Below are 21,199 nucleotides of genomic sequence, written 5' to 3' on the forward strand. Positions count from 1 at the left end.
ATCACTCCTTTTCCATCGTTTGTAAAAATAAACATCTGATTTAGCTCTATTATAACAAAATAAACTTAAAATCATAAATACGCCGTTCATTTTACATGTGTGCATCCCTCATGACTGTCAGTAACCGACTGAATCTGTTTCACCCAAACACTGGTCACAGAACAGCGTCTCCGTCTTTCTTGTTATGAGTTCTATCTTCGTGCTCTGTCTTATACAGATTTACTGCCGTAATTTATATCCGCTGAGTTTAAGATATTAGATGTAAGACAATTGTTTGTGATGTGCCTACTACTTAAATTTTAAAATAAATTAAGTGAGGTCAAAAGAACCCAACGAAATATAAACAGCTCGTTCAGCAACACAAATTAACTGTTTTGTCCCATTTGTATCAACCGCCTTTGGTAAAAAGCAATATAATGTAATTGTGCCAAAAATATTTAATGATTTATTGCCAAGTATAAAAGACTCAAAATGTAAAACAAATTTTATAATAAAAATACCTGCATATATAAATAACGTAGCTAGAGATTTTTGATAAATAAATGTAGATCAATAAACGTATTACTTTATATAATTGGTACACATATTATACATATTTTCATGTATTTCATTACTTTATATTTGTTTTTTTATTATATACCATACTATATTATTTACGTTTGAGTAACATGTATTCTTGGCACATATATATACTTTATATTTGTATAATAACGATTTAAATTTCTTACTTTTGATTAGCCAGGCATTTATAATTAAGTAGTTTTAGTTTTTTTTTTGCTATTGTTATATTAGTATAGCTACTTATGCTTTAAAAAAATATTCTTAGTACCGGCTGAGCCATGTTAGATGGAGACTGTCCTAAACAGAGAACACTACGTTTTCATTTTCTATTCACTAGTTTTATATAGATTCCCTGTTACAAAATATGTATACTTATTTTATGCAGTAAATTTATAAAATAAAATAAATAAATCAATTTACACTCTTCCTTCGGTTAGTCCGAACTTAGGTATCGCGTTGGGATCACCTCAAATGCGCGGACGCCTAGGTGGGTTAAATATGGTGAAACAGGCAACTGTTCCTGTGAAATGCTGATTTAGTTGGGACTGTGCTTCCTTCCGGGAGGAACGCACACGTTCTTTTGTTTTATCCTCCCCTTGCGGGGGTGGTATTCGAATCCTCTGCCTCTGACCACCCAGGGAGTCCTTCTTTATTCAAGGCCGTTCTCCAATTGAAAATATCCGTGTTTTTAATTATGTTTGTTATGTTAGTTATGTTTGCTGTGTTACCATAGTTTTAAGTCTTTGTATATGTGTATACGTTTATTTATTGAGAAGTATTGAGGAGATCCTGAGGGGTTAGAACGACGTGTTGGCCTGTGTTCATACACCTTCCTCCCCTCCTTAATCTGCATAGAGTTTATATGCCTTGGGAATATTTATTATAACTTTCCTCTGTGTGCAGCTGACAGATAGTTCCCCAAGACTCTATAACAGCTGCAGGTGAATGGTGGGCTTAAAGATCTCCCCTTAATTAGAAGTTCATATGGATAAGAAATGGAAATATACTTGTGAGAAAATATAATCCACTCTACACAACAGTTAGAATGTTTTTGACAAATGATAAACAATGAATATATTACAAACAAGAATCTGATTATGTACTTGACCAGTTTTAATGATTTTCAAAGAACCATAATACTTCTGACTAAATTCTTAAGGACAAATAATAAAAATATTTGAATTTGTTTAATATTATTTGCCAAATTTAAATAGTAAGTCTAATTGAATATTCCTCTTTACTTTTAGCCCAAAATATCACGTTATGTTTACGTTTAATTTAGACGGTAATAATATTTTATTGTCACATAACTCTTTCATACTGATTTTAAATACCTCACATAATATTATATTTTTTCGTGGGTATGGTTTTTTTTTGTCGTTCACTGAAGCGTATATTCTTTAAATGTCTTATTCTTGTTTTTGAGAGCCAAAATCACTCGCAAACGATTGGAGGCGTATAAAAAAATAAAAAATAATGATTTTAAAAAATTAAAAAAAGAACCATAAGATTCTTCTAGTCCTGTGGGTGTTTTCTGTAAATTGAGAAATGCCGTTTTTGTGATCGACACCAATTTCAAAAGATGATTAATACAGTTTTTTTGTATGAAAACTGTCTGGCTGTTTTTAGCAGAACATAGAATTGACCTTACTGCACCCGATAACAACCATTTTTTATTTTTTTCTAAATTGTCGACTGGTGGCTTTCTGCACAACTGCGTTCAATTATACTTCTAAACTACTACAGAAAACATGGCACTTGTTAAATTCTTAAGAGGGAAAAAAATTAAGAGCGCCTTAGACGTTTTTAGAATTTCTTCTTCTTTGGGTATGAAGCAAAGTGTAGTCGCATGCAAAAAATCATCAAACCAACCAATTTACTACCCAGGTGATAAGATTCAGCATGCCACCCTTGTAGATGACTGTGCTTTCCGAAACAGTTTTGTAGTGTTACAACTGTACCTAAAAGAAGCACTTACACACTTCTGGTCAAACAATAAGGAGAGGTCTCAGCAGAATGTCCGTAAGAGGTTTTCCCAGAGCATGAACTATGTCATACTCAAAACCCGTATGACTTTTGCTCAGAGATATCTCTTATTTATCGCACCGTTTTGTAACGAGTGTTCAATATTTTAGAAGAACGTATTAAGCTCTCAAGGACAAAAAATATTTTCAAAAAAGGAGTTAAGGGCTGGATTTTCCTTATTGGGAAGGATTTGAGTGGGAAACTCCTTGATGATTTTCCAAATGCTTTAGTTTACTGTTTACCATATTGATGTGCCATATATATATATATATATATATTTTTTAAAATGATTTCTTTATTAATTGTATTAAAAAGCCAATTGTGTTAAAAGGCCAAATTGTATTAAAAAGATGTTTAGATCATGTGAACTGCAGATAGGTGTTTTTACTAGTCAATTACAAATTAAAATTGACACCCATAAATGAGTTAAGGGCTGGATTTTCCTTAATGATAGAGATTTGAGTAGGAAATTCCTTGATGATTTTCCGAATGTTTGAGTTTACTGTTTACCATATTGATGTGCTCGTCGCATCTTAACACAGGACTATTAGTCCCATGGAGTTGGAACTTATTGTCTCAAAAAATGTACAATAACCTTATGTATGTAAATAAATAAATAAATTCCAGTGGTATTCTAACAGAATGTTTTATTTGACTCTCTTAAACACGAGTTTTCACTCCATTAGAGAGGTAGAAACGTTATTATTAGTTCTGTATGTATAACCATTTTGTAATTTTATGCTTATTTTGTCAAGATTTTTTTCAATTAAAAAAATAAATAATCTAATTTTTATGTTTTGAAATAAAAATTAAAATAATAACCTTTTGTACATTATTAATAAGGCGGTGGCCTCGTTTTCTACGAAATGCACTCTCTATGTTATTATAAGTCTAGATCGAAAGGTGATGTAATGCAAAATGCATTAATGTATAATGAAATTCGAGGTGATGTAGCGTCATGCTATGTTTTAATTTCATTGGATTATCTGCCAAACGCTGCTTTTTTTTTTTTTTTTTAATATAGTAACATAAAAAACTCATGTTTTTTTTTGTATTAAAATCTTTTCTTATAATTTTTTAATGCCATGACTAACTTTCTAAAAAAGAGACTGGCTCTTGTGTTTGGAAAGTGATTTACTCTGTGATATTTATTTAGTAATTTGAAGTTATATAATTTCAAATACTCATAAAAAAATAAAAATAAACGAAATCAAAATATAAACAGAAAATAACAATTGATTGATTGATTTGGTGTTTATTTTGTAGAACTCCATATTTAAACTTGTGGTTCCTCCATATTTAAACTTGTGTTCAGTAGACTCAAATCAGTGTTTGATTTCTAATTATAATATTAAACACTTAGGCTCACCCTTAACCATTGGTTTTTCCCTCAATTATGATTAATGTACATGCTATAGTTCATTATTTAAGATTATTTTTATTTTCTACTTAAGTACCTTGAGTTATATAACTATATAAGGACATTCAATCCATCTAATCTTCACATTCGTTTGAAAATGCCCTAATAAGGCGAAACAATTGTCACGAAGTTTTAATTTTTATGTGTTTTTATTTGTAAAAATAAAATAAAGTGTTCAGTAGACTCAAATCAGTGTTTGATTTCTAATTAAGAAAATAACAATACTGTAATACGTATTAAAATAGAATGCTGTTTTTATTCGGGTTCAAAAAGTTTCTTTAAACGAAATTTACTTTGAATTTATTTACTGATATATTAGTTTTAATAGTTTTTAGTTCAGATTATTGTATATTTTTATACCTTTGAAAACAAAAATATTTTAATGTCAAATTTAGGAATTGCGATATAATTTTTGTATCTGAGTGATTTATTCATCTCAAATTTATTTATTTATTCTTCTGTGGAATGTTTTATAATATAATTGATTTTGTAAATAGTGTCTATGGCATGAAGTTTAAATAATGTACATATATAGATATTCGGTATTAAGTGTTGGGGGTTTCTTTAAAATTACTTTGATAATTCATCTTTGTACTATTTTAAGAGGGTTTAATATATAAGCATATGCACCACTCCATCCAACAACACCGTATTGTAATAAAGTTTGTACAATTGAGTAATAAGCTATTATTAAATTGTTGATTCTTTAAAAAATTATTAATCTAATAAATTTGTATACAGGGTGTTCTTTAAACCCTGTCACATCCGAAACCAAGATGATCAGTATGGGCAAGAAGACATAGACAAATGGTTGCTTATGCAGGGGAAAAGCGAGAGGGGCGCGGCCGCTCGGTTGAAGGAGTATCAAACTCCCCCCGCCTCCTCGTTTCTCCCCTGCAGAAGTAAGCAACCATTTGTTTGTTTTAAATATTATATTTTTTCATATTTTATTATTTCTGAAAATTTATTTTAATGTGCCAATATGTCTGCTTGCTCATACTGATCATCGTGGTTTCGGATGTGACAGGTTTTAAAGAACAACTTGTATACATTTTTTAAAACGTTTAACTTGTTCACTTATGTGTACTAGCCGCACATCGCTGGGAAAGGAGGGTTAACAGTAACTGTAACCTGCCTCTGGGGTGGTATTCTATATCTTCCCTACTGCCAGAGAGTGGTTAATTTAGGGAAATGTATTTTAATGCAACGACGCCATATTTCATATAATGGCCACACTGATGATTAAACGTCAAATGACGTATCAAACTGCAAAAAAAACTGAAAAAAACGAATACCTACAGTTCGGTCAACTCAACCTAATGAAGTATTTTGGGTAATGCTTAGGGTCGCAATAATGTTGTAAACGAAAATCACCATATTTTATTTACGTGATCATATTTATTTCACGTTTCATCATCAGCGTGGCCAGATATGATGCATTGTGTAAACTTGTAAATGCATACAAGAAATAAAAATCTCAAAATTAATCGTTTTCTAGGGGGTAGAAAAGATTCAGAATAGCACCCCAGGTCATGTCCAATGGAATAGCAGTCAGGCACGATCGCTGGAGATAGACACCTTTCACATCAGTGATACTTTGTTTGAGAGGATATGATAAAGACAACTGTACGACTGACTGATTTTTCTTAACTATTGATGACAAAATACATCGTTTTTGACTTTTGACTTGACTTTTGACTTGACATGTTGCATTACATTACATATTTTATTTGTACGAAATATTCCCAATCAGCAAAAGTGCCGGTATGAGGGGATATAATATATTATGACACAATAGTTTTAATAAAAAGTGGATAAAATAACATCACATATCACTCGTCACACGGGCTGTAAGAACTAAAATCGACAATCTCGACGTTCCGCTGACCCGTTTTCCGCACCCCAAAACTGAACCAATTTTCAAGTTTTTTTTTAGAAAAATTATCAAAATGAAGTCTTTTTTATCGGCATTTTTTATTTTTTTCTAAATTATGTATCATATTTGTATGCAGTACGTCCGAAGACGGCAGATAAAATTGGGCGCTTTTGCGGGTTTTTGGATGGTCCGACTTCCCAAAAAAAACATTTACAAAATAAAAGAAAACATTGTCACACGTCAATAGTAAATACCAATAGTGCGTAAAAAAATCACTGCTCTAGTGCTATAATCAAGGGAGAAAATACGGGAATACGTTTGTATGAAGAAAATTCAGACTACGTAATGTTATTTTGTCCGAATAAAAATGAAAATTGAATAATAATACATAATATTAATTAAAAATATTCTGTATTTCCTTTGACATAGACAAGATAGCAATATACAAAACTTTCCAAAGGACAAATTGAGCACTTGTCTATAAACATTTGGATAGTGTAAAAATATTGTTAAATGCAAATTTACTTATCTTTTTTGATAAGTGGATAATTACAAAGCGAGAATATTTATATTTTGAATGATTTATAAAATTATGTTTTTGTCGATTAAAATAATTAATTACGAACGCAGTGCGCAATCATATCGTGACCCATTTTTTTATCTTTGTTTTTCAAATTGACCCATATTGGCAATTAATTGTTTGCTAAAAATGTCGCGATAAACATAGAGTAGAAATTAATTTATTGTTGTTTTAAAATCACGTAAGTATGGCGACTATAAAAAGACTTGAAAATATTATTTAAAATCATCGCTAATTATCACTTTAATTGTTTAATATATAAATAATCATTTGTTTACAACTGATAATTATTACAAACAAGGTTAGACTTACTAAAACATTTTTTATATGTATTTATTTTATGGCGGGCTTATTAATTATTATTATTAATATCTTCCAGCCAACCAGACTGGTCAAATAAATAAAAAAATACGAAATTTGTACATTAAAGAAATATATATGTATACAACAAACAACAAACAAACCATTAAGCCGTTTCGCTGAAGGGGTAGGTAGAGGGGATAGAACGCCATATCATCTATCTTTGCATTCACACATCGCTTCCACTACTTTCCAGTGGCGAATGGTGATTTTATTTACAGGTAAGCTATAAAAAATATCGCATACTTGTACCTACATAGAAGGTACATAATATTATAATGTAAGTAATAGTTACTATAAATTCATATTTTTCTGTGGTTCTGTGTGATACAACAACTTTCATCCATGAAATCAACTCAATCGACGGTACTTCGTGATATATTATATGGTATTGTTATTCATTACTTTAATACATCACTCCTTAAAAAATAGCACAATTAATTCAGTCTATATTAGGTATTCAATTAAAATGTCTACTGTGCGAATTGTTCTAGTAATTAATAGTGCTAAAAACGGCCACGTCGAGTGCTATATGTCTTGCAATATGACGCATAAAAGTAATTATGGTCTTATGTCAAAAGTACCATCTCAAAGAAAAATAGCCCTTAAGAAATATTGTTTGAAATACTGTTTTCCAAATCAAGAATGTTCAAATAATTTGTGTAATCTGCAAATTTAATCTAGGAGAAAAAACCCGCACTGGGTAACAAACTCTCAAACTCTTAACAGACATTCAAAACCAAGTATACTTATTTGTATGAAAAAATAATCTGGAATGATCAGCTAGTTTCTTGGCTCACCGCAGGCGCTGGGCATCATTATGGGCATTATCATTATTTATATGTTTATAAGGATAAAAATACAAGTGGTGGAAATGATTTAAAATAAATAGTAATTATTTATTTGTTTTTCTGTAAATAAAGGTACAGTAAAACAATATTATGGTCAGCAAATATAATGGTAAGCTGCGCATAATCGCTTCTATACACGGTTCGCCCCTGCTACATTCATACATCTTCTCAACGTCATAGATATTTTTTGTAGGAAGATATAAACGGTGGTGGTGGTTTATAGGAAATAACAATTTTTTAATTATTTTCCCATAAACATGGTTACTATAAAACATTATTTTCAAAAGTCAAATATAGTGGTAGCTTGGCATAATCGCTTTTTGTGATGATTCGCCCCTGCTCTCAAGTCAATTTCGCACCAACGAGGTTTAAATAATCCTCAGTACTCGAGTAACACCGAAAACTTTTGCAGTACGCAGGACAAATCCTAACGTCTTCAATGAACCACTACAAACTGTTTCGATCTGATCATGAAATGTCAGGGAACTCACAGAAGTAATCCACAGATCTTTCATAAGATTCTGGTCGTTCATTCTGTAGCAGAAAAAAAGCGATTTGTGGGCTTTAGACTTTCTTTTCTTCTTCTTCTGCAGCCTTATTCTCTCCACTGCTAGATAAAGGCCTCTTCCAAACGTCTCCATTCCTTCCAATCACCCGCTTTAATGATCCACGTTTTACCAGCTATAGAGGCAATGTCATCGACCCATATTTTCTGTGGCCTTCCAACACTTCTTTTGTTTGCCGACGGTCTCCACTTTATTATTCTGGGTGTCCACCTGCCATCATTTTGCCTCGCCAAGTGTCCTGCCCACTGCCATTTCAATTTCGCTGCACGATCCATGATATCCACGACTCCGGTTCGGTGCCTTATTTCTTCATTACTTATTTTGTCTCTTAGACATACACCGAGCATCTGTCTTTCCATGGATCGATGCGTGCATTTTAATTTCTGGCTACTTTTTTGTGTTATAGACATGGTTTCTAGTCCGTATGTTAAAGACATAACTGAACATTTTGAAACATTAAAAAAAAATATTTCGTCTTCCCCAGTCAGATGCGTTGGGTAGCTATTTGAAGAGCACTAAAATCATCCAAAGTTGTGAACCTCAGAAACGGCTCTAAATCATCAGCGGATGATAAAAACGCGAATGAGGAACTTTAGCCCTACGGAAAATTGGATTGAATAAATCGGTAGTCAGATGGCAGAAGGGACCATCTGCAATTTTCAAAAATGTTCAGGAGAGCTGAAATACGACTCAATTTCAAGACTATAATCCACAAACCAAAATATTTTAGTGCTGCTTTTCAATAATTAATTACCGTTCTAAATGCCGCTGATTTTTTTTTCTGCGTGTTTTTACTGAAATAGTAATTAAAACTTTTAAAAACTAAAACATAGACAAAAACACAGATGGTCCCTTCTGCAAATGACTACCGAAATATTTCTTGCGTGCAGTAAAAATTGGAGCATTAAATTGTACGGCAAAGTTTCCTGAAAATGTACTACAAAAATAATGAAAAATATTTGAATAAAAACGAACCACTTTGAACGCCGTCTCTGGTTCATATGAATCAACCAATGGTAAGAGAGTTACGGAAGATTTCCAGTTTGCTTGGCGTCAATGGACCAATGGCAAAACTGATCGAGAATAAGCGGAAGAGAACCTTTGACGTCACACGTGGAGTTATTTCAGAAACACAAAAGTTTAAAAAATCTGGCGCTGATAATACCGATATATAAAAATCATCATCATTCCCTTTCCGCACCTAATGGTGCATAGGGCAGTGCATTGGTACACCAATCGTAGGGAATCTTGATCATTTTTGTTACAGGAATGTAAGATGATCAGTCTTATGTTTCCTTTTAGATCTAAGACAAATATATTGTTTTAAATGTTAAAAATATATATTTAAGAACAAAAAATTATTTGCAAGTAATTCAAATAGATCAAGTCTAAGAAGGAATCGTGTGTTAGAAATACCACATTGTAAAACGAGACTCGCACAGAGACATGCATATTTTATAGGCCTTTAATAATAAGGAATATTTTTGTGTTTTTTTTTTTAATATTTTTTATTTCCTTTTTTTAATTACAAAAAAAAAACATATTATCTTCCAAAAAATATTTTATTTTTTCCTTTCTTATGTTACACAAAAATATTATAACTGTCCATTATTTATTCTTCTTCTTCTTCTAGTGCCTTGCCGGGTCCCCCCGACGTTGGCGATCACTACAGCGAAAGCACATGTATTTGCTTGCGCTAATTTTACATTTCGCAGCCAGGACGACTGCTTATTTATGTACTCGCCGTAGTGATTCCTGGGAAAATATGACCAGAGTGGTTAGCCGTTGCCTTCTTTGGTGGATTTTATGTCGGGGTTACCTTCCCTTAGCTGGTTGGTTTTGGTTTTGAGGCGCCAAAAACTCGCCTTTCATCCTCTCGTTATCTGCTGTGATCACACCGTTATAAGTGTGATCCCATTGCCCAGGGTTCGTGACGTGGACGCTAACGAGTTGGACTAGTCAGTAGTGTTGCCGGTGGAATGCAACTGGACGTTCACAGCATTTTATAGAATATTTAACGTTCACATTATTTATTATAGGAGCAAAAATTCATTAACGTTTTCTTGTATACCCACGAACAGGTGATGCCTTTGTGGGATTTTTTGTTTACTATTTTTACTATTAATATGTATTTCATTGCTATGTAATTATGCTTAATTTTTTTAACACTTTGTTTTATCACTTATGTTTATTATAAAAAAACAAAAAAATAAATAAAAAAATAAAAAACAAATAATGAAAAATACATAAAAAAATATGTATATACATTTTCGAATACGTTTAACGAAATGGGTACATTTTTATATCAGTATATATATATTTATAATTATTTTTCCACATCCGCTCCTAAGGGGGGCTTGTGGACATTACCAGACGCCACCAGGAGACTCACCGCCTGCCAGCACTCTCGCCTCCTCCCACGTCAATCCGGCGTCCCTTAGTTCCACCGAATGAAGTCGAAATTATAACATAAATAAAATAAGTAAATTAAAAACCGCTGAAATATTATTTTGTTTGTCTTGTGTGAATTGAAAAATATAAACAAGGTGAAATTCGGTACTTATTATTTTAACATGACAAATAATCGCTTCTCCTTCAAATCGATGGTATTTCCGATATTAACGATGTCAAGAACTGATGAGAATTAATGCTATTTTGTTAATTGTAATAGAGTGCTATTCAAAAGAAAATAGCGTGCTAAGTGCTATTGTGAATTATTTTTTTCGTTTTAATCTGTTACACGAAGGAAAGGTGATTAGTTTTGCGCTTCCGGTCTCAGGACATTGAAATATTGCTGCATATAAAAATACCATAAAAAGAAATATTTTACTTAGACCCTGCCAAGAATCGAATCCAGGATCTATAGCATGATAGACGTATGCACCAACTACGACTTATCTAATACTCATCTACCAATCGATTTCTTTTTTTAGGATTTTTACGTGAGAGTAACTATCGTGTCGAGTAGAAATATCTCTTCGGGGCTTTTATTTTTTATTTCGTACATAATTGTATTATTCATCGGCCCGAACACTTAAAAAAAAATTCTCTTAGGTAAAAGTTAATTTTATTTATAATTTAAAAGTTTGCTATTGTCAATTTTTACTGGTCGCGAACTCTGTAATCACTTTGACTTCCAAGTTCCTTCCTCAAAAATGTTTTCAATCTCAACTGAGCCCATTACAGATGAAGTAAACCAACTGACATAATAGTCCAATTTTATATTCAAACCTTTAAATAGAGATGAAAATAATCCAAAAAAAAATATCCGGTGTTGTGGCCTGTGGTCACTCACTCACCTAGAAATTAGAGATAGGTTAGCGTTAGCGAGTCGTTAGCGATACCCAATGGTTTTTTCATGTTTTCAGCAGTTAGATTTGAAATATTATCATCTTTGAATTAAATAATGGGTAATTAAAGCTATTCCCTATAAATATATTTAATTTTTCCCTTTTTAAAATTCTTATTTTTTAATGTGTAGTGACTACACAGCACAGTAACGCGCGGTTGTTTTTAGGACAGTAAGGGAAAGGTTAATAAAAAAAACCGAATTTCCTCATTACCATAACCAAATTAATTTACGGATGCTTTTCAATGATAATTTCAGATTCACAATGCTAATGCTAATTATTTTTGAATTAGTAATGTCAAGTGCCTAATTCGCCGAAACATCGATTCCGGCGATTGTCGACATTCCCCTTCCGACATGGCGCTGAGGCCGCTCGCTCCCAAACCGATTATATAACCGACCGGTCGGCATTGACGGCAGTGACCCCCAAACGGAGAGCTGGCCGGGCGGATTCAAGAACTCGGTACCAATGTCGCAAGCAAATGCCAATGCCACGATGCGGGTTTCGTAACTGCACGGTAATCCGTTCGTAAAACTGCGACAGAGTTACGCAACGCGCGGAGAATCGTGGTCGTACGTTGAGTTACGAAGATAATACAAAACGATATACACAATATGCACCCACAACTCATGTGTTGAGTTGGGATGGAACATGATGGAAAATGGAAGCATGCACATTATTAAATTCAATTCAATTCAATTTATTTATTTTAAATATAACATATACATTACAAAAATATATTCAATACGTACATCTTATAAAAAAGAAGAAAAAATACACGAAAGAGACTCATGTCAAAGTAGTCGAAGAATCCTGCTCCGGAAAACCCCTTCGGATACATGGAACAGATCAATATCCAGAGCGATGTTGTTCAGCATAGCAGTAGCCCTTCCAACAGGCAGGGTGCTCCTGTATATTGGAATATGAAACAATCTATGCTGACGCTGTCTTAGGTAATTATCAGGAACATACAAACCAATGCTCATCATAATTTCAGAATTATCGATTATACCGCGCAACAATCGATAAAAATGTGTGGTCAAATACACATTCCTTCTAGTCTCTAAACTGTTGTAGCCAAGCATACCCTGGAGAAACTCGGTCGGGTAGAGCCAAGGATAATACCCGCACTCTCTCATGTAGAGATATCTCAGAAACTTCTTTTGGATTTTCTCTATCATAAGAGAGTACTTCAGTTCATGTGGCCCCCAAATCATCGAGCCATAATAACATCTGTGCCTCGATTATGAACGCTATCTTCATCTGTATATATCGAGACGGTATACTTAACTTCTGTACTATCTTTATCTTACCTCGGTATGTTCTACCCACTTGTCATATCGACATCATATGATCGAAACAAGCCAATGGAATGACCGCAAACAATTAGGTTTTCCAAAGTAACTTCATTGTCAAATTAAAACCTAATGTAAATGGGTGCCATATTTCTTACCGTCCATGCGCTCTGTAGCTACAAGACGTGCTGTAATCTAGCTCCTATCTTTTATATTTGAAAAAGATCATAATTGGAAACGAGGAACTAGAATCCCCAATCGACCATGCGCTCTGTAGCTGCAAGACGTGCGGGGATATTTATTTATTGTACAGCGCCCTTGACGTGATTTTCTCAAAAATGGCGCTATATAAATTATCCAACTATATATAGAGCGAATTATGCACTGTTAGTTTAAAGTTCAATACGAAATATAATCGGTTTAAAATAACCTCGAAAAATATATTATGCAGTATGTCAAAGAAGACCTGAAATTCTTGGATACAAAAGTCTACGATGTATACTCGTACAAGAAAAGCGATTTGCTAATGAATGTTGATAAATCGAAAGTGATGGTTTTTGAAAGGGATGAAAATTTAACGAAATGTGAAATCGGTGTAAACGGAGATATTCGGCATCAGGTAGAAAAAATTGTGTATCTGGGAAGAATGTTAACTTGGGATGGAAAGACTGAGAAAGATATTGAAAGGGGGTTGAGTGCCAAGAACAGGGAGAATGGTTCACTAAAATCTACTTTGGCAAACAAATGTTTGTCGCAGGAGACAAAACTAGTAGTTCAAAATGGAGTTATAGTGTCAACTCTTTTGTACTCATATGGGAGCGAAGTGTGGAATTGAAAAAAATAAAGATGAAAGTAGGTTAAAGGCTGTTGAAATGTAATCCCTCAGAATTATGTGTGGTAAAGCGATGTATGATAGGTGCACAAATGTCGAGATCCGTGAACTATGTAAGGCTGAGACATACATCATCGACAGAATCAAGGAAGGGGCGCTGCGTTGGTTTGGACATGTTTAGTGAAAGAACGGCGCAAATGATCTACAATGCGAATGTTGATGGATGCAGAAAACGAAGAAGACCGAGAAAGACATGGCACGATCAAGTCCATCAAATTCATGAATATGGACTTGTCAAGAGTAGGGATAATCGGCGTGCGTGCATGATAAAATGTATGAATGTAGAGGAAGCGAAGTCTGTATGCAAATACAGAGTGATGTGGCGTTCTATCCTCGCTGTTTTTTTGCAGTGTGTCAATCAATTTTTAAATATGGTATTGTTAGATGGGAATGTGGAGATGACTCATTACTCAAAAACTAATCATTTAAAAAAAAAGCTTTAATAAAAATTATCCTGAATGTTCCTCAAAGAACCAGCTCCCTCGACATACACGAATAACTTAATGTTATGACTAAAAAAAGGTATGAAAAAGTTTTACTTGCAAACAAAAAATTTGATATTCAATGCCTCATATGACAGTAAACACAGTTCCTAAAGTAACTACTGTTCATTCACAGAGACTGGACCGCTGTGCGCGTGCAAACCACTGGCCCACTGCGTGATATCGCATGATTGGCCCATTTCTCACCACGGCAAAAATTTACACGGCATGATAAAATACAATACGGTGAATCGATATTTTTTGTTTTACAGTCATTTAATGCCTGGCAAACGCAATAACGGCAACAGGAAACCACTCTGGTCATCTTTTCCCGGGAATCACTATGGCGAGTACATCCAACAAGCAGTTGTCCTGGCCTCGGAGTAGCGCAGGACCGAGATGCTTTCGCTGTGGTGATCGCCAACGCCGGGGGGACCTGATAAGGCACCCCACGAAAAAACGCAATAACCAGTACACCATAAGACCAACTAATCTCCAATCGATTTCCTTTTGCAAAATTTTTACCTGAGAGTACTCGCTAAATTTTAAATAATGATTTTGATGAAAATATCATTAAAATCTCTTTTATTAAGTTTTACTATATTATTTGAATCGGGATTTGAACCCGTAGCTAGTGTTGCGGACTCACGGATCAGAGGTGCAAAGTTTAAATTCCAATCTACCCCAACTTGATTTACATTTTCTAATAGTGAGTTATTTACAACTCATTGAAAATGGTCACTAAAATTGAAATATTTGGATAAATTATAAGAACGCTAATATTTATTTTTTTAAATAATAAATTAAAGAGAGCGTTTTATTACAATATTTGAGTTTGTCCAAATGTTTGCAGACAAAAGACTAGATTTCACCCCCTCGGGAGTCATTAAGATTAACAAATTACAATGGGGATGGAGAATACCTTAAATAAGGGAATATGAAAGTCTAGGCATTTACAGAGCTTATGACCTCTCATTGGCTGGTTTAAGTGGCCACTTCACACACTGTGTAACATTAATTATTTTGCCTATGTTTGAACATCCAAATTTCTTCGATTCTTTGATATTTTTACTAAAGTCATTAACTATGGAGTTTTAGATAAAAAAACGAAAAATAAAAATACCATCAAATTTATACCTATAGGTACTGACGAATCTAATAAATGTCAATGTACTATAATTTTACCGTGCCGTTTAGATGATGTTATGTGTAAAATAGGCTATTCCCCGTCGGGTATCACACGGCTGGTTTGTTTATTTGAAAATTCTTGTAATAATGAACAGACTTTAGACATTTCACTCTGATGCTGCAAAAGCAATTGAAAATAAACCCAACTTTTGGTCAAAAAAGATTGGTCAACTTCTCCATTAAAACGTACAACCTACTTCCACTGTCCATAAGGACAATTAATAAATTACCCATCATCAGGGAAAACGAAAACGAATTCAAAATAATTTTACAAAAATGTACCTAGGTACTGTTATAGTTAAATGGAGGGGGAAGGCAAAAAACTTTAACTTATAATATCGTATTTCACAATTCTTCACCTCGGCTTTCAATATTCCCAATAAATAAAAAAACCTACTATGCGTTACTTCCTTTACCCAAACCTTATCAATACTTTTTGTGTTATTATGTATTTATTATTTTGGTTTAGTTTATAATATTAAACAATGTAAAGTTGAATGCCCAAAAAATGCTGTGTTCTTGAAATATTTTGTTCTCGGGTGTGGTGTAAAATACAAAATGTAATGTTTGTGTTATGTTAAAACAATTATTTCACTAGGTAAATGCAAAAACAATAGGGGAATTTATAAATAAGTAATCTGCTAACATCTATTTTTGCTATAATTATAATTACTTGGCAGAAGGCCTCTATAAAAAAATCCATAAAATATGTTGTTTTCACGAAGAAAATAAAAAAATAACCTACTTACCCCATTGATCATAATTTTCTATTATAGTATATTTGGAACATTTTTCAAACAAGCAGTCTGACGTTTGTTAATACCTGTTATTGAGAGTTGGAATTATTATCATTGCACCCCTGTGCAGAGGGCTAAATTTGGCGATCTGCGCAACTGCAAATTGCCTGTCGAAAGTCGAAAATGTCTCTCGGCGACCAATGTCGGGAACAAATTGTACCTATTCTCTCTTAAAATGTAAATAAACCGTAGTTTTTTCCCACCAAAGGTTTGTGTCATACATTTTAACTAGTGCATGCCAATTATCCGTGTCTTTACCGGTCATAAAATAGAAATGTCACATCTTTTTCACCATCGTTCACCTGTGTTTTGCTTAGTAAAAATCGTGATTTCGTCTTTGTGAAAGTGTGTGTTTGTCTATCTTGCTAATTTTCACAGGGGGTTTAAAGCAATGGACGATGTCTGCATTGAGAGAGTGAATAAATAATTTCACTTCCTAATTGACGTACTTATATGACCTAGTTACGAGTTACGATCATTCGTTGACCTGTGGCAGTGAATCCTCTATACCTCTACAGTATTTTTAGTTCACGTCATACGTGATAATCTATTTTTAGTGCCTTGTCGCGATTTTTAATATAGAAAATTAAATATGTCGTCGGCCTCTATCACTGTACTGAATAAAACAGGTTTTAAAAAGAAACCATTTGTTTCTAAATAAATCATAAAATTATGTTGGTCCTGTCAATCCCATTCATTCGAATTTTCTTTTCTGAACTATGACTAATCAGCATACATTTTCCTGTTTAATGGTTTCATTTAGTAATAGAAGATGTTATCAAAACATCTAATTATTTTTCAATTTGTCATTAAGATCATGATCTTGTTCAGAATATTGAATCAAATTACTTATATTTTATCACACGTATTATGTAGCGACGCTGGTAAGGAAACAAATACAAAAGAGACGATTAAAGTTTTTTTTTTAATTCATAAAAAATCAAATATTTAAAAATTGTATTTTATCAAAATAATACGCATGTATGAGATTTTTTTATTAATTTCAAATTAATTTACATATCAAGAATAGCAAATCTAGAAAACAAAACAGAAAATTAACATCGGATTAAAATAATAATAAAAAATCAGCGTAAAGTACACAAAAATAAAAGAATAGAATATTTTATCACGTTCACTGCCAGTCTAAAATATTGAAATCTTGATAAAATTAAACATATTTTATTATCACATTTGCTCGGAGATAAAAAAAATGCAAAATAAGACAAAATAGTATTTATTGTGTATGCAGATAGTTGGTAGGATTCCACATTTAAATTTATTAAGGGATCCAAAATAAACCACTTTTATTGGATTTAATTCTACTTATATTTTTTTAAATATTTGTGATGCGTTTCGTCTTGTTATGACATTATTAAACTTACTTAAATCCCAGCACCACATACTACAAAAACGATTAGAAATGTGCCTACTGCCGACTGCGACACGGTACATTCTTTTTTCTACAAAATACACAGTTTACCCTGAAGGTGGCTCCTGCAATGGTAGCCGAAACGTCGGAACAAATCCAAAACACACGGTATCACCCAAAAAAGAAACATATTGAAAACAGTGACCGTGAAAACCTTCCCACCTATTTAACTTTAATATTTACAAAGTTTCCTTATATACTAACAATAATTGCTGTTTAATGGAATAAGTGCATAATAGTTTATGGGGGTATTGAGAATTTTTATAAGGACCAAGAAAAGTAACATAATTAAAAACAATTAGAATATACTGAGAACATTTTATTAGGTACATTATGGGTATATGGGGAAAGCCTTGCATTATTTAAAATATTTGCAGGGGTGCAGCTTTAAAATTCATATAATAATTACATTTTAATATTTATTTATTTATTAAGGAAATCATACAGTATTTATATAAATACAAGGTACAAAAGAACAGTTAAAAAAAGCAGGACCAATTACAGATTTCACATTAATTTATTGTGAATGCAGGAGAGGGGAAAAATAATTACATTCTAAAAAAATAAATGCATAAAAATTGAATAAAAAGTACATAAAAAGGAAAATACATGATATAGTTCCAACTCTACTTTCCTCCCCTCTCTCTCTGCTTCCATGAACATTTATATTTCATAGTAAAAATTTGCAACCAACAATAATTAATTAGATGCAGGAAGTAGATGTACATATGAATAAGTTAAAATTAAGAGTGGAAATTAAAAGTTAAAATTCAAAGTTAAAAGTTAAATTTAAAAGTTAAGCAGGAGATAAATTTAAAATGTCTTTAACAGATCTGATAAAAATATGGTATTTACAGTGTAATATGTCAATGTCACTTAAACTGTCATTATAGGTAATCTGTATTCTTCGAAGAGTGCTATTTTTCATATAATTAGTCATTGAGTAGGAATATTGATTTAATTTACAAAGGTTTATTTTGAAAAATGGTTGAAACTCTACTTAACTGTTTTATTGAATTATTATTAATTAAATGAATTTAATAATTATTGAATTTAATAATCAATTCATCATTCAATAAAACAGTTGTTACTTTTCTTGGTCTATACAAAAATCTTCAATACTTGTTAAATGCCCCCATAAACTATTAACAATATTATACACCTATATCATTAAACAGCAATTATTTTCAGTATATAAGGAAACTTTGGAAATATTTGAGTTGGTTTGATAATGTCCTAACAAGACGAAACGCGTCACATATATTTTTAAAAATAAAATTAGAATTAAATCCAATATAAGTGTTTTATTTTGGATACCTTGGAGATGGACAAGCATTTTCAAAATACTTAATGCTATAAGTGATGTCCCATCTCTGTTGCAATCAATTTCTTTTCATGTTCCCAACCATGTCACCAGAAGTCAAAATCTGCTATTTATTAAATCTTCTAAGAGCAACTTTTGTTTTTATTCCCCAATGTCCAGAATGTGTAGATTAGTCAATTCATCACACGACTTGTAATTCTTTGAGAAAGATCTTCCGGCTTTTCGTAGATCTCTTCAAGACTAAACAGTGTGGGATGAAGTTAAATTGGCATGGTTTAGCTCAAAGTCTTATGTCTTTCGTTTTTATGAATATTTTGTATACCATTATTGTTTTGCCCTTGCTTGTCTTTGCTACATAGTTTTATGTTATTTTTGTTCAGATTCTTGTATTTATGTTTCTGCATGTAACTGTTGTAATTGGCTTAGGCCGTATATATAATAAATAAATAAATACCTTGCCAAATTACAAAATAATATTGTATATATTTTTGTGGAAAAACGTAAAAATGAAAACTTCGCCAATTGGCAGAGCTGGCATATAAATTCTTCTTCCCTTCTCCAGTGTTGGTGGTGATCCTGTTACAGGAACAACTAGCAGAGCCTCTATTTTAGAGGTTTGTCAGCAGGTGGACAAGAGAGGATGTGGAAGGAATGAAAAATACTCCACAATGCCCAAACCAATTTAGAATAAAATCTTTCCTGTATTTGGCGGGATGCCGATTTCACAGACTTTCAGCAGTCTATCTAACTAGCCATGGCATCCCCTTACACTTTTCTTGACATTAACAAGAGATCTGCGCAACGCAGGAAGATCCTGCCCAAGAAACTCCCAAGTCACTGAAAGAGTTTACTATTCTACACATTCTTGACATTGGGAACTAAAGCCATAGTCAGATTTGGAAGATTTTACATGCAAAATATTATTGTTTCTAGTGACACGGGAGGGAATATGGAAGGAGATTGTCTGTAACAGAAAAGGGACATCACTTATTGAGTTCAGCATTTTAAAAATACATGTAAGGTCCAACTCCGTTCTACGGTTCTCCAATGAAGACATTTGTAAATGTTTTTCTATCTATCTTGTTTTAAAAAAGATTTTACTATTGCATGAATTCTGATGACATAGTTTCAACTCAAAGTTGGTCAAATTCTGGAATCAAATGTCCCACCAGTCACAATGCAATGCCCCTATAATTATAAACGTTGTAAAATGTTTTCAGGCGTTGCTTAATAGGTGAAATGATTTAGCCAGATGAATTTAACTTCACAAACAACAACAGATGGAAGAGTTGATGAAATTTGAATCTTTTATCAACTTCTGTAGAGTGGCTGCCTTAAAAAAGCCTTGTGAATGCGTAGACATCCATATTTCCTTCTCAAAAATGTTTTCCCTCTCGGTTGCAGTAGATTTAAATGTTTTATAAAGGTTTAAAAGTGTTAAATGAGTTGCCAAAAAGTCGCGGGGAAGCTAGGAAAGTATTTTCATTTAGAAAATAATGCATACATTAGTTAAAAAATATATATTACCTAATAAAAATAGACATGACAAACTTGAGTTAAATTCAAAAATAAAAAAAATTGATGTTTGAAGCATTAACTTTGTGATTTTTCATGTTTTAACTTTATTTATTTTGTTTCAATCCCTTAATTAAATTGAATATGCCTGCAGGTTTCGGAATTAACCGTTCTTTTTGTTTAAAAAATATAATTTATATTCGTATATCAAGTGTAGTGTTTACCGGGATGCATATTTGTAAATTCTCCATGCTTTGTCCATTCTGGATGTTTGGAATCCATCCCAGAAATAACCGAAACAAATCAAATTCTTTTATAAGACATTTATGGCATAGCTGAGATACTAAAATGAGAATGTTTATGTTGAGTGACGTTAGCAGGCGCCACTCAGAGGCGATTTCGTGGCGTTACGAAATTGAACAGTGCTAATAAATAACAAACGCCCGAGCGATTCTAAAATATCTCGAATGGTACACCTATTTATGAAGGTTGTGTTCAAATTATAAATGAATAAATAATGCTTTCTTTGTTTTCAGGCCAAATAGTTTTTCATTAAGATAATCCTGCATATAATAAAAACTAGAATTCTGACATTTTGGCCTTCGATTAAAAAAGGTAAGTAAATTATACATTTTTTTTTTACTTGTAATTTGAGATAGGTCTTGGACTTGTGAAAGTGTAGATGACT

The 21,199-nt window shown here is 32.6% G+C and overlaps 1 protein-coding gene across 1 annotated transcript in view; it reads left to right on the forward strand.

The window, feature by feature from the left end:
• Window positions 1-16,309: 16,309 nt before the first annotated feature.
• LOC148285311 (potassium channel subfamily K member 3-like) overlaps window positions 16,310-21,199 on the forward strand; it is a 28,626-nt gene continuing 23,736 nt past the window's right edge. The window contains exons 1-2 of the mRNA XM_088227074.1: window positions 16,310-16,451; window positions 21,048-21,126. The gene's annotated coding sequence lies outside the window, so the exon portion shown is untranslated. The remainder of the gene's footprint in view (window positions 16,452-21,047; window positions 21,127-21,199) is intronic.

The sequence above is a fragment of the Micrasema longulum genome, unplaced genomic scaffold (assembly GCF_059751315.1).
Source record: "Micrasema longulum isolate JH-2025_06_02 unplaced genomic scaffold, ASM5975131v1 h1tg000041l, whole genome shotgun sequence".
NCBI lineage: Eukaryota > Metazoa > Arthropoda > Insecta > Trichoptera > Brachycentridae > Micrasema > Micrasema longulum.